Source organism: Leopardus geoffroyi, chromosome D1 (genome assembly GCF_018350155.1).
Source record: "Leopardus geoffroyi isolate Oge1 chromosome D1, O.geoffroyi_Oge1_pat1.0, whole genome shotgun sequence".
NCBI classification, from domain to species: Eukaryota; Metazoa; Chordata; class Mammalia; order Carnivora; family Felidae; genus Leopardus; species Leopardus geoffroyi.
The window spans coordinates 56933279-56946495 of record NC_059329.1 but is presented as its reverse complement, the minus strand read 5'-3'; the positions used below and the strand labels follow the sequence as shown (position 1 = coordinate 56946495).

Here is a 13217-nt window from a genome sequence, read left to right as displayed (position 1 = left end):
TAGAACTGCAGTAGGTAGGAGAAAACAAACAAAAACCAAGACTTAGCTTCCTTTTAGGTTCCCAATTTTCTTTTGTTTTACTTACAAAAGTGAGCCCAAAACAGGAGAGCTAAACTGTTGGCTGGGATTTCTTTGTAAAAAGCCAAAATTTTAAGACTTACTAGTATAACATCACAGGATAAAATATGATTTACTTCATTACCTCTGAGAAGAAAAGTGTTCTCAGGCTTCTAGGAAATGACAGGCTGTTCTATAGCCATGGTAACACATAGTCCTCAGAACTTGTTTTAAACCTGTTGTATTGTTTAATGACTGCTTCCCACCAGCATGCAAGCTCCTGAAAGCCAGCCAGTTGAAAAGTCAGCCGCCCAGCAACAGCTTCACTCCAGCAAACCACACTTCCACCACTACATGCAAACCATTCCCTCGATGCTGGCACCCCTGAAGGTCCAGCAGCCTCTCATCTCTGTGTTGTCCACAACCCTGTGTAAGATCAGCTCGCCATGTCGCTCCAAACCAGACTGTGCCATAAATGATAGCATTCCCATGCTTAAGCTAATGATTAGGTTCAGCCTTTTGTTTCAGAGTTGGCGTGGTGGTCTCTTCCTTTAACATTTTGTAATTATTTCTCTTTGGTTCATAGTAATGTTCTCTCTCTCATTTTTTATTTTGGTAATTGGGGATCTTCTCTCTTTTTTCTGTCACTCTACCTAAATGTGTGTCAATTTTGTTGATGTATTCAAAGAACAAATTTTAGTTTTGTCAATTCTTTCCATTCTCTTTTCATTTATTTCCACTCTAATCTATATTGTTATCTTCTGCCTATTGCTTGCTTTGAATTTAGTTTGCTTTTCTAAGTTCTTGTTTTTAAATTTTTTATGTTTATTTATTTTGGAGAGAGAGAGAGAGAGAGCAGGGAAGGCGCAGAGAGAGATGGGGACACAGAATTCGAAGCAGGCTCCAGGCTCTGAGCTGTCAGCACAGAGCCTGATGCAGGGCTCGAACCTACAGACGGCAAGATCATAACCTGAGCCGAAGTTGGATGCTTAATGGATGGAGCCACCCAGGTGCCCCTCTTTTATAAGTTCTTAAAGTTAAAAATTAGGCTATTAACTATTGGTTGAAATGAGTGATGGGGATTAAGGATGGCACTTGTTGGGATGAGCACCGGGTGTTGTATGTAAGTGATGAATCACTATATTCTACTCCCAAAACTAACACTACACTATGTATTAACTAACTGGAATTAAAATAAAAACTTGAAAAAAATAGGCTATTAATTTGAAATTTTTATTCTTTTTCTAATGAGCATTTCCAGTTCTACATTTTCCTCAAAGCACTTGTTTTAGCTATATCCTATGATTTTTGTATGCTGTGTTTTCACTTTACTTAGCTCAAGATATTTTCCAATTTTCCTCGTGATTTCTTTCTTGACCCATTGGTTATTCAGGGGTGTGCTCTTTAATTTCCATATATTTATGGAAGTAGCATTCAGTGATAGAGTTTATTATTTTAAAGATAGCACAGAAAAAAATGGGCAGGTTGTTTAAACAGTTCTTTTTTTTTTTTTTTTCAACGTTTATTTATTTTTGGGACAGAGAGAGACAGCATGAACGGCGGGAGGGGCAGAGAGAGAGGGAGACACAGAATCGGAAACAGGCTCCAGGCTCTGAGCCATCAGCCCAGAGCCCGACGCGGGGCTCGAACTCACGGGCCGCGAGATCGTGACCTGGCTGAAGTCGGACGCTCAACCGACTGCGCCACCCAGGCGCCCCAGGGCAGGTTGTTTAAAACACATAGGGCTTGGAACCAAAAAATCTAGTTTAGAAATAATGACGGCTTCAAAGTTGAAACTAGACAAGGTAGCACAGACAATTCTCAGAATATATTTGAAGAACACATAAGAGGAAGATAAAAGAGATTAAACTGAACCACGCTGCTGGAAATATAAACAGCCCCAAATAAGAATTTAGCATACTAGGAGCATTTTACTTACCATCAAGAATATATGGAATTAATGCAGAGGAAATGGTATTACCATAAATATCGTTCTTATAATGGAGTCATAATCTCATGACTACCTAAGTATTTTCACCACGTGTAACTGATAAGTGGAGCCAGCTTTAGAGCTTAACGTTGTAATTGAGTTTAGAAGTGATTTAAACTAGCTTTTGAAATCTTAGAATTCACTTTTTAGTGTTTTTTCTTCCTTCTTCTCCCTGTAACATTGAGATATACAATATAGCACATAGTACACTCATGACATATATAGTTACTATATAAATGACCTTATGTCTTTTAGCTGATGGATTTTATTATCTTGACAAGAAGCATAGGTAGCCATTGGTGAGGACAGATAAATGATCAGATTTTTAAAAAAATCAAATCGTTGCTGCCTGTAAAACGAGTTGGCCTATGTAATTATCCTAAAGATTGGTTAAAAAAACACAAAAACAAAAACAGAAAAACTCCACTGGGAAGAATCCATAACACTGGGATATCAGTCATACATACCCTGACTCAGGATGAGCCCTGCACCCTTAGGAAAAAGTGAGGTGGATTTTAAGAAAGTATTTTCCTGATGTAGGTGTACCTTATTTGAGCTTAATGTAAAAGGGCTCCACAGACATTGATTCTGACAGGTCATTCAACGTTTATTTATTTTTGGGGGGACAGAGAGAGACAGAGCATGAACGGGGGAGGGGCAGAGAGAGAGGGAGACACAGAATCGGAAACAGGCTCCAGGCTCTGAGCCATCAGCCCAGAGCCTGACGTGGGGCTCGAACTCACGGACCGCGAGATCGTGACCTCTGACAGGTCATTCAATATGTCCCTGGTTTGTTCCTTCCTCTCCTCTTCCAGATGACTTTTTCAAACCTTCTCTTCTCTCCATGATCCACAATACCTCTTCCCATTGTCCCTCCAGCAAACAGGAAGGAAATGCATAGAGTCCCTTTGCACACCCGCCCACCTGCCAGCATCCATGCCCACAGTCTGTCTTCCCGCCTATTCCCATGGACTAATTCTTCATGTTTCTACGTAAAGCTGGTCACTCCAGCAATGCCCCCTCTCTCTCACCACCCATTTTTTTGCTTACCTTGAACAAAAACTTGATCTCTGCAAACCTTTGATTAAAGTTTCAAAATCAAAGTGCAGAACGGTCTTATAGTATGCTAATGCTACTATTTCCCTAAGGAAGAGATAATATAGCCATATTTATATATTATACATATGTGTGTAAGCGTACAGATTTGCTTCTATTAAAATGAGAAAGAAAAAAATATGAATAAAAACAATTTATGTAAAGGGCATGCAAACAGATGGAGGGAGCAGAAATGGAGGGGAGAATTCACTAACGATGCCTTGTTTCATAATTTTGACTTAAAATTGTTATCATTGTGACTTTAAAAGTCTATTAAAGACTCTTTGCTTATTTACTATTTACTATTTGCTATTTACTGAAATTCTCACTCTCTGTTAATGCCCTTGCCTAAATCACATGCTGCATCTTTATCACAATTTTCTAAGGAAGGTTTTCTTCCCTTTAACACATGCAACAAAAATGTCACTGTCTGTACCATTCACTTTTCTGAGAATGGACTTCCTTCCTGCCTTTTTGGGGGGCGCTGTAGTTCTGCCCATTCCAGAGACCTTTTTTTTGACCTGTGTGATTCCTGAAGAAAACTGAGTGGCAAAGTCTTTTGGGTTTGATTGTGAACTCCGTTTCTTGGCTGAGGGGGTCCAAGCTAAAAATCAACACCCCATGACAGACAGCAACCGGCATGCCACACAGCCTCCTGGCCAGCTCTAGAATGAGACCTCTCTTTCTCTGATGGGAGCAGCTCAGGGCTTCCGTTCAATCAGTCCACATCCACCATGTTGTTAACTCCATGAGGACTCCCAAACCACACTGTGCTATTTCTGCCCTTGTCTGTCTTCCTCACTAGATCTCGTAAACAAATTGAGGGCAGCGACTGTCCTGATTTCTCTCTGCATCTCTAGCTTCTATTAGCATGGTCTAGCACCTTCCAAAGGCTAATTAAAATTTTCTTAAAAAAAATTTTTTTAATGTTTTATTTATTTTTAAGACAGAGAGAAGACAGAGCATGAGTAGGGATGAGGCAGAGAGAGAGGGAGACACAGAATCTGAAGCAGGCTCCAGGCTCTGAGCTGTGAGCACAGAGCCTGACACGGGGCTCGAACTCACGAACTGTGAGATCATGACCTGAGCCGAAGTCGGATGCTTAACCAACTGAGCCACCCAGGCACCCTGCCAATTAAAATTTTCTTAAGTGAATGGACACATGGGGAAAATTGTATTCAGCAGCTTGATGCTTACTGTGAATGTGAAAACCACCTCAAGTCACCATACCCACGGAAAGACTTGGAGCGAACTTTGAGAAATACTTTGGCAGCCTCTGCCCAATGGAATGATGCCTTGTAAGAGTTTATTATAAAATACAATATTCACATAGAACAAACATATATAAAGTCTAATATACAGTTTAATTGTAAAGTAAACACCATGTCATCACCATCCATGGGAGAATGAAACATTGGCAACACCTCATAAGGCCCCAGGTGCTCCTCCTTGATTACAACCCCCTCCCTCTCTTACAGAAATAACCCTGGGGCACCTGAGTGGCTCATTCGGTTAAGCCCATCTGACTCTCGGTTTCAGCTCAGGTCATGATCTCGTGGTTTGTAAGTTCGAGCCCTGCGTGGAGCTCTGGGCTGGGTCGGGCTCTGTGCTGGTAGCAAGGAGCTTGCTTGGGATCCTCTCTCTGCCCCTCCCGTGCTTGCACATTCTCTCTCACAAAATAAGTAAGCTTAAACAAATAAATAAACAAGATAATTTTTTAAAAAAGAACCCCAGGGGTGCCTGGGTGGCTCAGTTGGTTAAGCATCTGACGTCAGCTCAGGTCGTGATCTTACGGTTGGTGAGTTCAAGCCCCGCTTCAGGCTCTGTGCTGACAGCTCAGAGCTGGGAGTCTGCTTCAGATTCTGTGTCTCCCTCTCTCTCTGCCCCTCCCCTGTTCATGCTGTTTGTCTCTCTCTCTCTCTCTCTCTCTCTCTCTCTCAAAAGTAAATAAAGATTAAAAAAATTTTAAAAAAAGAACCCCACTTTTCATTTTTATAAGAAATATGCCTTCTCTTCACAATGTATGCCATCTGTATGCATGTATAAAAAAATGTAGTTTAAGATACCAAATGTTTTCACTCATGTGAATCCTGAGAAACTTAACAGAAGACCATGGGGGAGGGGAAGGGGGAAAAAAAAGTTACAGAGAGGGAGGGAGACAAACCATAAGAGACTCTTAAATACTGAGAACAAACTGAGGGTTGATGGGGGGTTGGGGAGAGGGAAAAGTGGGTGGTGGACATTGAGGAGAACACCTGTTGGGATGAGAATTGGGTGTTGTATGGAAACCAATTTGACAATGAATTATATTTAATATAAAAAAATGTAGTTTAGCCTTGCCTGTCTTTAAACTTTATGTAAGTGGCATCATATCATATATATCTTTTTGAGTCATAATTTTTTTGCTCAACACTGTGAGATTCCTCATGTTGTCGTGCATATACATAGTTCATATGTATGCCATATTTTATTGGCATCCAGTGTTACATCTTAGGAAAATTTTACAAGTTATAGAAATGCTGCCATGCCAGATAATAAAGTATGTGGATCTTCAACATGATAAGACAGTGATGAAGTGTTTTCCAAAGTGGTTGTACTTACGAACACTCCCACTATCAAAGTTGAGGGGTTCCATCAACGCATATGCTCCCTATATCGCATATTGTCAGACTTGGACATTTTAACCCATCTGATGGGTTTTCTAGTAGTAACTATTTTTTGTTGTAATTTGCACTTCTCCTGTTACTACTAGGTTGAGTGTGTTTTCTTAGATTTACTGGTCACCTGATTGTGAAGCATCTTGCTAATTTTCCTTATGACTTGACTATTTCTAAAAATTGACCTGAATTAATTCTCTCTGTATTCTGGATGAATCCTGGGTCCTTTCCTTGGTGATATGCATTGCAAATAACTTTTTCTGTTCTGGAGCTCAGCATTCCACTCTCTCTTTGGTGCCTTTTGATGAAGAGAAATTCTACATTTTAAAAGCAGTCAAATTTATCATTTTTTCCCCTAGGTCTAGAGTTTTTGAAAAATCTTGCTTAAGAAATACCTCCCTGGGGCGTCTGGGTGGCTTAGTCAGTTAAGTGTTTGACTTTGGCTCGGGTCATGATCTCACAGTTCATTAGCTTAAGCCCCTCACTGGGCTCTGTGCTGACAGCTCAGAACCTGGAGCCTGCTTCGGATTCTGTGTCTCCCTCTCTCTCTGCCACTCCCCTGCTCATACTCTCTCTCTCTCTCTCAAAAATAATAAAAATAAAAACATTAAAAAAAAGAGAAATACCTCCCCATCCCAAGATGAGAGCTATACTCTTGTATATATTTTTATAGTTTTGCCTTTCATATTTAGATATTTAATGATTATTTAATGCTTGCTTGAGGTAAGGGACAAATTTCATGTGGATACCTGATGGTATTAATACCATTTATTATATGTCCATCTTTCACACCACTCTGCTGTGTCATGTTCATATATTTAAGGGTCTGATTCTGGGCTCTCTATTCTGTTCTATTGATCTACATTCTACTCATGCCTTAATAACTAACTTTTCTGTGTTCTCATATTTATTACTAGTTTAGCATTATTATATTAAAAAATCTATTTGATACTTTTATGAGACTGACTCACTGCCCAGCATGTTAAGAAGGTGATAATTTTGATACTTTTAAGAAAATACTTCTTCTGTTTTATCTGACCTTTTTCTTTCCACAGAAGGGTTGATTTCATAACCAATATATCATTAATGGAAATGGATGTCTCAATGGTATATTTTGGGCCCTACTCTAAGGCACTCTTCCCTTCAAAAAACACTTTTGATGACATAATTTATTTTTAGCACACCGGTATCCTGGGAACAAAATTAACTACATCTAAGAATCAAGGGTCCCTCCAATGCCCTGGGTCCCGGGGACATGCCATTCTGGTGATGGCTGCTTTGACATCCTTGTTCCTCAGCGCGTAGATGAGAGGGTTGAGGACAGGTGTGAGAATAGCGTATACCACATTGCCCATGATGTGGAAGTCGAGTGGCAGGTTAGCTCTGTAGGCCACATAGGCTATGGCAATGGATAAGTAGTAGGTGCCAACCACCAGGAGGTGGGAGCTGTAGGTGGAGAAGACTTCTGAGCATCCTTCTCGGGAGCTGATGCGAAGCACCGAGGCCAGGATGTGGGCATAGGAGAGAAGCACCAGGACAAGGGGCAGGAAGGATACTGCCATGGCGATACAGAAGCCCATGAGGCATGGTGTCCGAGCAAGAGGCCTGGACCTCAGCCAGGTGGTCACAGAAGCAGTGATAGATGTGAGCAGTGTTGTCAAAAGCCATGTGGGAAGTCTGCACCACTGCTGGGTTGGCTAGGAGGAGAGCAGTGAGCCAGGCACAGGCTGCCAGTGCAGCATTGGTCTGTGGAGTCATGAGGACAGGGTAGTGCAGTGGGTGGCAGACAGCCACATAGCGGTCATAGGCCATGACCACCAGGATGAAGGCTTCTGAGCAGGAGAAGCTATGGAAGAGGTACATCTGCAGGAAGCAGGCAGGGAAGCTGAGGAAGTGGTCCCCAAGTAAGAATAAGGATGACATTTTGGGGACGACGGTTGTAGTAGAATGTCCAAGGCTCAGAGCTGATCAGGAAGAAGTACATGGGCTTGTGGAGGCTGGGCTCTGCCACCACAGCCAACAGGATCAGGCATTTCCCAGCAGGATGAGCAGGTAGATTAAGAGGAAAATCAAGAAGACAGGGAGGAAGAAAGATTCATGCAGAGACAGGATGCCTACCACGTAGAAGACCAGGGAGTAGTTCTCTGATCCATTACAGATGGCTTCCATCAGCACATATCTGGAAACCAGAACAATCAGGGAAACATTAGCTAGAACATTCATCTTTCCCTTTTCAACCATAGATCTCAATCCCAATAGTTTCTTTGAGTCTAGAATTTCATTTCACATCTAAGATGCCCATAATGATGAGGTGTCTAATGAGCAATGCTTGAAAGAGCTGGTCCTGTCTGGGGGAAGAAAAGTGGACACAAACACCGGAAGGGCTGTTAAAGGGCAGCCATGCTTACCAAGAACTAGTGCTAGTGTTAGTAGCTCCAGGAGCCCAGAGTTCAGCCCCACACGTGGAATAAGTTTCTTACAGTTAGAACTATCCCATTAGGTACAAATTTGGCCTGAAAATTAGTAGATTCCATATAACTAGAGGTATGCAGGCTGGGGCTTTTTGGCTGAAATGCTACAGAGCAGTTTTAATATCTGGGTAAGAGCTAGATTACAAAACTTTTATGCAGCCTTCTAACCCTAGATCCATTGGTTCTTAAAAAAAAAAAAAGTAACATAAGTGAATCACATCAATCAGATTGTGGAGTTTCGTGGGCAGACATATTCCATCCAAGAGAATAAATCTTGGGAAGCATCTATTTCAGTTCAAATGTCAATTAAAAATCAAGTAGCTACTTTGTTAGTTAGTTCAGTAGCTCCTTTAAGTCTGTCTTGTGTGGTAGCCTACCTCCTGCCACCGTGGGTGAAGGAACATTCTGGGTATGAAATGTGGATGAGCCCTTCATTGGATTTTGCTCTCTGTCAGCACTAGAATCTTGAGTGCAGTCATTTGTCACAAGCCCATCCGGTCCAGAGATATCTACATAGCAGTTCCTGGTGGAGTTCTTTAACCTGAGACCTCGTAAGGACAATGGGATCACTGGTTGATAATGACAAAGCAAGGGCCTGGGTGACTCAGTCACTTGAGCATCTGACTTTGGCTCAGGTTGTGATCTCATGGTTGGTGAGTTGGAGTCCTGTATCAGGTTCCCTGTTGTTAGTGTGGAGCCTGCTTGGGATCCTCTCCTCGCCTCCTCACTCTCTGCCCCTCCCCTGCTTTTGCTCTCTCTCTCCCTCAGAAATAAAATAAAACATATGAAAAGAGAGAGAGAGAGAACAACGAAGCTAAAGTCTGTGGTAAAAACCTACATACCTTACTCTAAGATTCCCTTGACCCTACTTACATACCTCTGAGCCTAAGGGTTGTCAGTGGATTCTGATAAAGGTTTTCAACTCATAAGCTCTATGGGACTGGTGGGAAGCCTTCTTCAGAGACACTGAGAGAACCATTTCTATATAGCTCTGGATTCAATTCCTCTTCTACACCCCACGTCCCACCCCATTCTCATCTCACACCATCTGGATTGGGACGTTGTCTCTTGAATCAGTGTCCCTTGTCTCTACACTTCCATTTGCGTGAGGACTCCCTTTCTATGATATCTTACTGTGATATCATTGGGAGGGCTGCTTGCTCCAAGGAGCACTACAGACTGCTGTCTGCCTAACTCAGGAACAGTCGCCCTTTCTGTGTAGCTGGGGCTGTGGGCCTCTGTCTGTCTCCAAACTGGGTACCTGTGACCTGTCTTCCATGGAGCAACAAGAACTGATTTTCCCAGAACTTCCTCGTGTTAGCACTGAAATTCCCATGTCCCAGGAAATAGCTCCATCCACAGCAAATCAAATGTTGGTTACCCCACAAGGGTAGAGGTACTGTATGTGCCTTCGGTCGAAGGAGTCATTTTCCAAATGGAATCTGAGTTGGAGATGAATTCTCCCCCAGTGGGAAAAAAAACAGACTCCAGGGAACTTCCATATGTCTTCTCTCTTCCTAGCTGCTGTAGCTTGACAGGTGTTGTTACTGTTTAAGTATTTTATGCCCAGTAACCCCGACCCTTTCTTTCTTTCTTTTTTTTTTTCTTTTAAGTTACAAAATTCTACTTATTTAGTTATTTACTTATTTTTTATTAATTTATTTTCAAGTTAGTTAACATACAGTATTGTCTTGGCTTCAGGTGTAGAACTCAGTGATTTATCTCTTACATATGACACCCAGTTCTCATCCTGAAAAGTGCCCTCCTTAATGCCTGTCACCAGTTTTACCCACCCCACCACCTCCCTCCAGCAGCCCTCAGTTTGTTCTCTGTATTTAAGAGTCTTTTATGGTTTGCCTCACTCTGTTTTTATCTTACTTCGCCTTCCCTTCCCCTATATTCATTTGTTTTGTTTCTTAAATTCCACAAATGAGTGAAATCATATAATATTTATCTTTCTCTGACTGACTTCTTTTGCTTAGCATAATACACTCTAGTTTCATCCACATTGTTGCAACAAGTAAGATTTCATTTTTTTTTTATTGCTGAGTAATACTCCATTGTATATGTATATATACCACATTTCTTTATCTAGTCATCAGTTGATGGAAATTTGGGCTTTTCTATAATTTGGCTATTCTTGATAGCACTGCTATAAACATTGGGGGTGCATGTGCCCCTTTGAATTAGCATTTTTGTGTCCTTTGGGTAAATTCCTAGTAGTGCAATTGCTGGGTTGTAGGGTAGTTCTATTTTTAATTTTTTTATAACCTCCATACTGTTTTCCAGAGTGGCTGCACCATTTTGCATTCCCACCAACAGTGCAAGAGGGTTCCCCTTTCTCCACATCCTCACCAACATTTGTTCTTTCCTGAGTTTCCTAATTTTAGCCATTCTGACAGGTGTGAGGTGATATCTCATTGTGGTTTTATTTGTGTTTCCCTGATGATGAATAATGTTGAGCATCTTTCATGTGTCCGTTAGCCATCTGAATGTCTTATTTGTAAAAGTGTCTATCATTTCTTCACTGAATTATTTGTTTTTTGGGTGTTGAGTTTGGTGTTGAGTTTGGTAAGTTCTTTATAGATTGAATACTAACCCTTTATCCAATATGTCATTTGCAAATATCTTCTCCAATTCCATCCATTGCCTTTTAGTTTTGTTGATTGTTTCCTTTGCTGTGCAGAAGATTTTTTATCTTGATGAGATCCCCATAGTTCATTTTTGCTTTTATTTCACTTGCCTCTGGAGACATGTCAAGTATGAAGTTGCTGTGGCCGAAGTCAAAGAGGTTGCTGCCTGTTTTCTCCTGTAGGATTTTGATGGTTTCCTGTCTCACATTTAGGTATTTTATCCATTTTGAATTTATTTTTGTGTATGGTGTAAGAAGGTGGTCTGGGTTCATTCTTCTGCATGTTGCTGTCCAGTTCTCCCAGCACCATTTGCTAAAGAGAGTATTTTCCATTGGATCCTCTTTCCTACCTTGTCAAAGATTAGTTGACCATATATTTGTGGGTCTATTTCTGGGTTGTCTATTCTGTTCCACTGATATATGTCTGTTTTTGTACCAACACTATACTGTCTTGATGACTACAGCTTTGTAATACAGGTTAAAGTCTGGGACTGTGATGCCTCCAGCTTTGGTTTTCTTTTTCAACATTACTGTGGCTACTCAGGGTCTTTCGTGGTTTCATACAAATTTTAGGACTGTTTGTTCTAGCTCTGAAGAATGCTGGTGTTATTTTGATAGGAATGGAAAGAAAGCTTCCAAACTCATTCTATGAAGCCAGAATTACCTTGTTTCCAAAACCAGACAAAGACCCCACTAAAGAGGAGAATTACAGGCAAATATCCCTGATGAAAGTGGATGCAAAAATTCTCAACAAGATCCTAGCAAGTCGAATTCAACAGTACATTGAAAGAATTATTCAAGTGGGATTCATTCCTGGGCTGCAGGGTTGTTTCAATATTCACAAATTAATCAATGTGATATGCCACATTAATAGAAGAAAAGATAAGAACCATATGATCTTGTCAATAGATGCACAAAAAGCATTTGACAAAATGCAGCATCCTTTCTTGATTAAAAAAAAAAAAAAACCCTCAAGAAAGTCGGGAAAGAAGGATCATATCTCAACATCATAAAAGCCATATATGAAAGACCCACAGCTAATACCATCCTCAGTGGGGAAAAACTGAGAGCTTTCCCCCTAAGATCAGCAAGGTGGCAGGAATGTCCACTCTCACCACTGTGTTCAACATAATGTTGGAAGTCCTAGCCTCAGCAGTCAGACAACAAAATGAAATGAAAGGCATCCAAACTGGCAAAGAAGTCAAACTCTCACTCTTCACAGATGACATGATACTCTACATGGAAAACCCAAAAGACTCCACCAAAAAACTGCTAGAACTGATCCATGAATTCAGCAAAGTCGCAGGATATAAAATCAATGTACAAAAATCAGTTGCATTTCTATACACCAATAACGAAGCAACAGAAAGAGATATCAAGGAATCGATCCCATTTATAATTGCGCCAAAACCCATAAAATACCTATGAATAAACCTAACCAAAGAGGTAAAAGATCTGTTTGCTGAAAACTATAGAAATCTTATGAAAGAAATTGAAGAAAACACAAAGAAATGGAAAACATTCTGTGTTTGTGGATTGGAAGAACAAATATTGATAAAATGCGGATACTATCCACAGCAATCTACACATTCAAATGCCATCCCAATCAAAATTACCCGAGCCTTCCTTTCTTGTGCAGTGGGCGCTGCAGAGGGCGCTGCAGAGAACTGAGAAGACTCAGAACCCGGAGAGGAGAGATGGCCGAGTGAGCACTCTTCAGTGACTGTGCTCTCTGGAAGCTGTTGAATAAGGTCCCACACAACTCTGGCCACCCAAGACCCAAGTGAGACTTTGCAACCCCCAGAACTGAGCTGAGGGAAGTGTTGGTTCGCCCTCTACCTGGACTAAATGATCCAGGGCCACGTTACGCCGACATTCAAATCACTGCTTCTCTGCCCCAACCGCCACTTGAGCAGTTCCACTTGGTTTTCCCAGACCGCCTTCAGCTTCCTTCTCTTTTAACAAAACCCTCCTGAGGTCACAGAATATGTAAGAGTGGAAATGGCCCTGCAGATAGGTGAGTCCCTGATCCTTTCTTCACAAAGGAAGAATCGGGCAGGAATGGGATGGGAAACAGTCCCAGGTAAACAGCAGGTCGGTGCCAGAGTTAGTCCTGTGAAGCAGGCCTCCTGGCTCTGGCCTTGGACTTGGCTCAGCAAAGCCAGGACAGCTGGAGAATTGGGAAACTGCTTTCCACCTAGGGGAAAATCAGGCTAAAGGTTGATTTTTCCTCTCTCCATTTCTTAGGCTGATGTCAGAGACAGCTCTAAACTTCTATTTTCTTTTGAGGGCATTTTCTAACAGTTTCAGATGGA

General features: G+C 41.4%; 1 pseudogene; it reads right to left on the bottom strand.

The window, feature by feature from the left end:
- Positions 1–7019: 7019 nt before the first annotated feature.
- Positions 7020–7968, bottom strand: LOC123600402 (annotated as a pseudogene).
- Positions 7969–13217: the final 5249 nt, after the last annotated feature.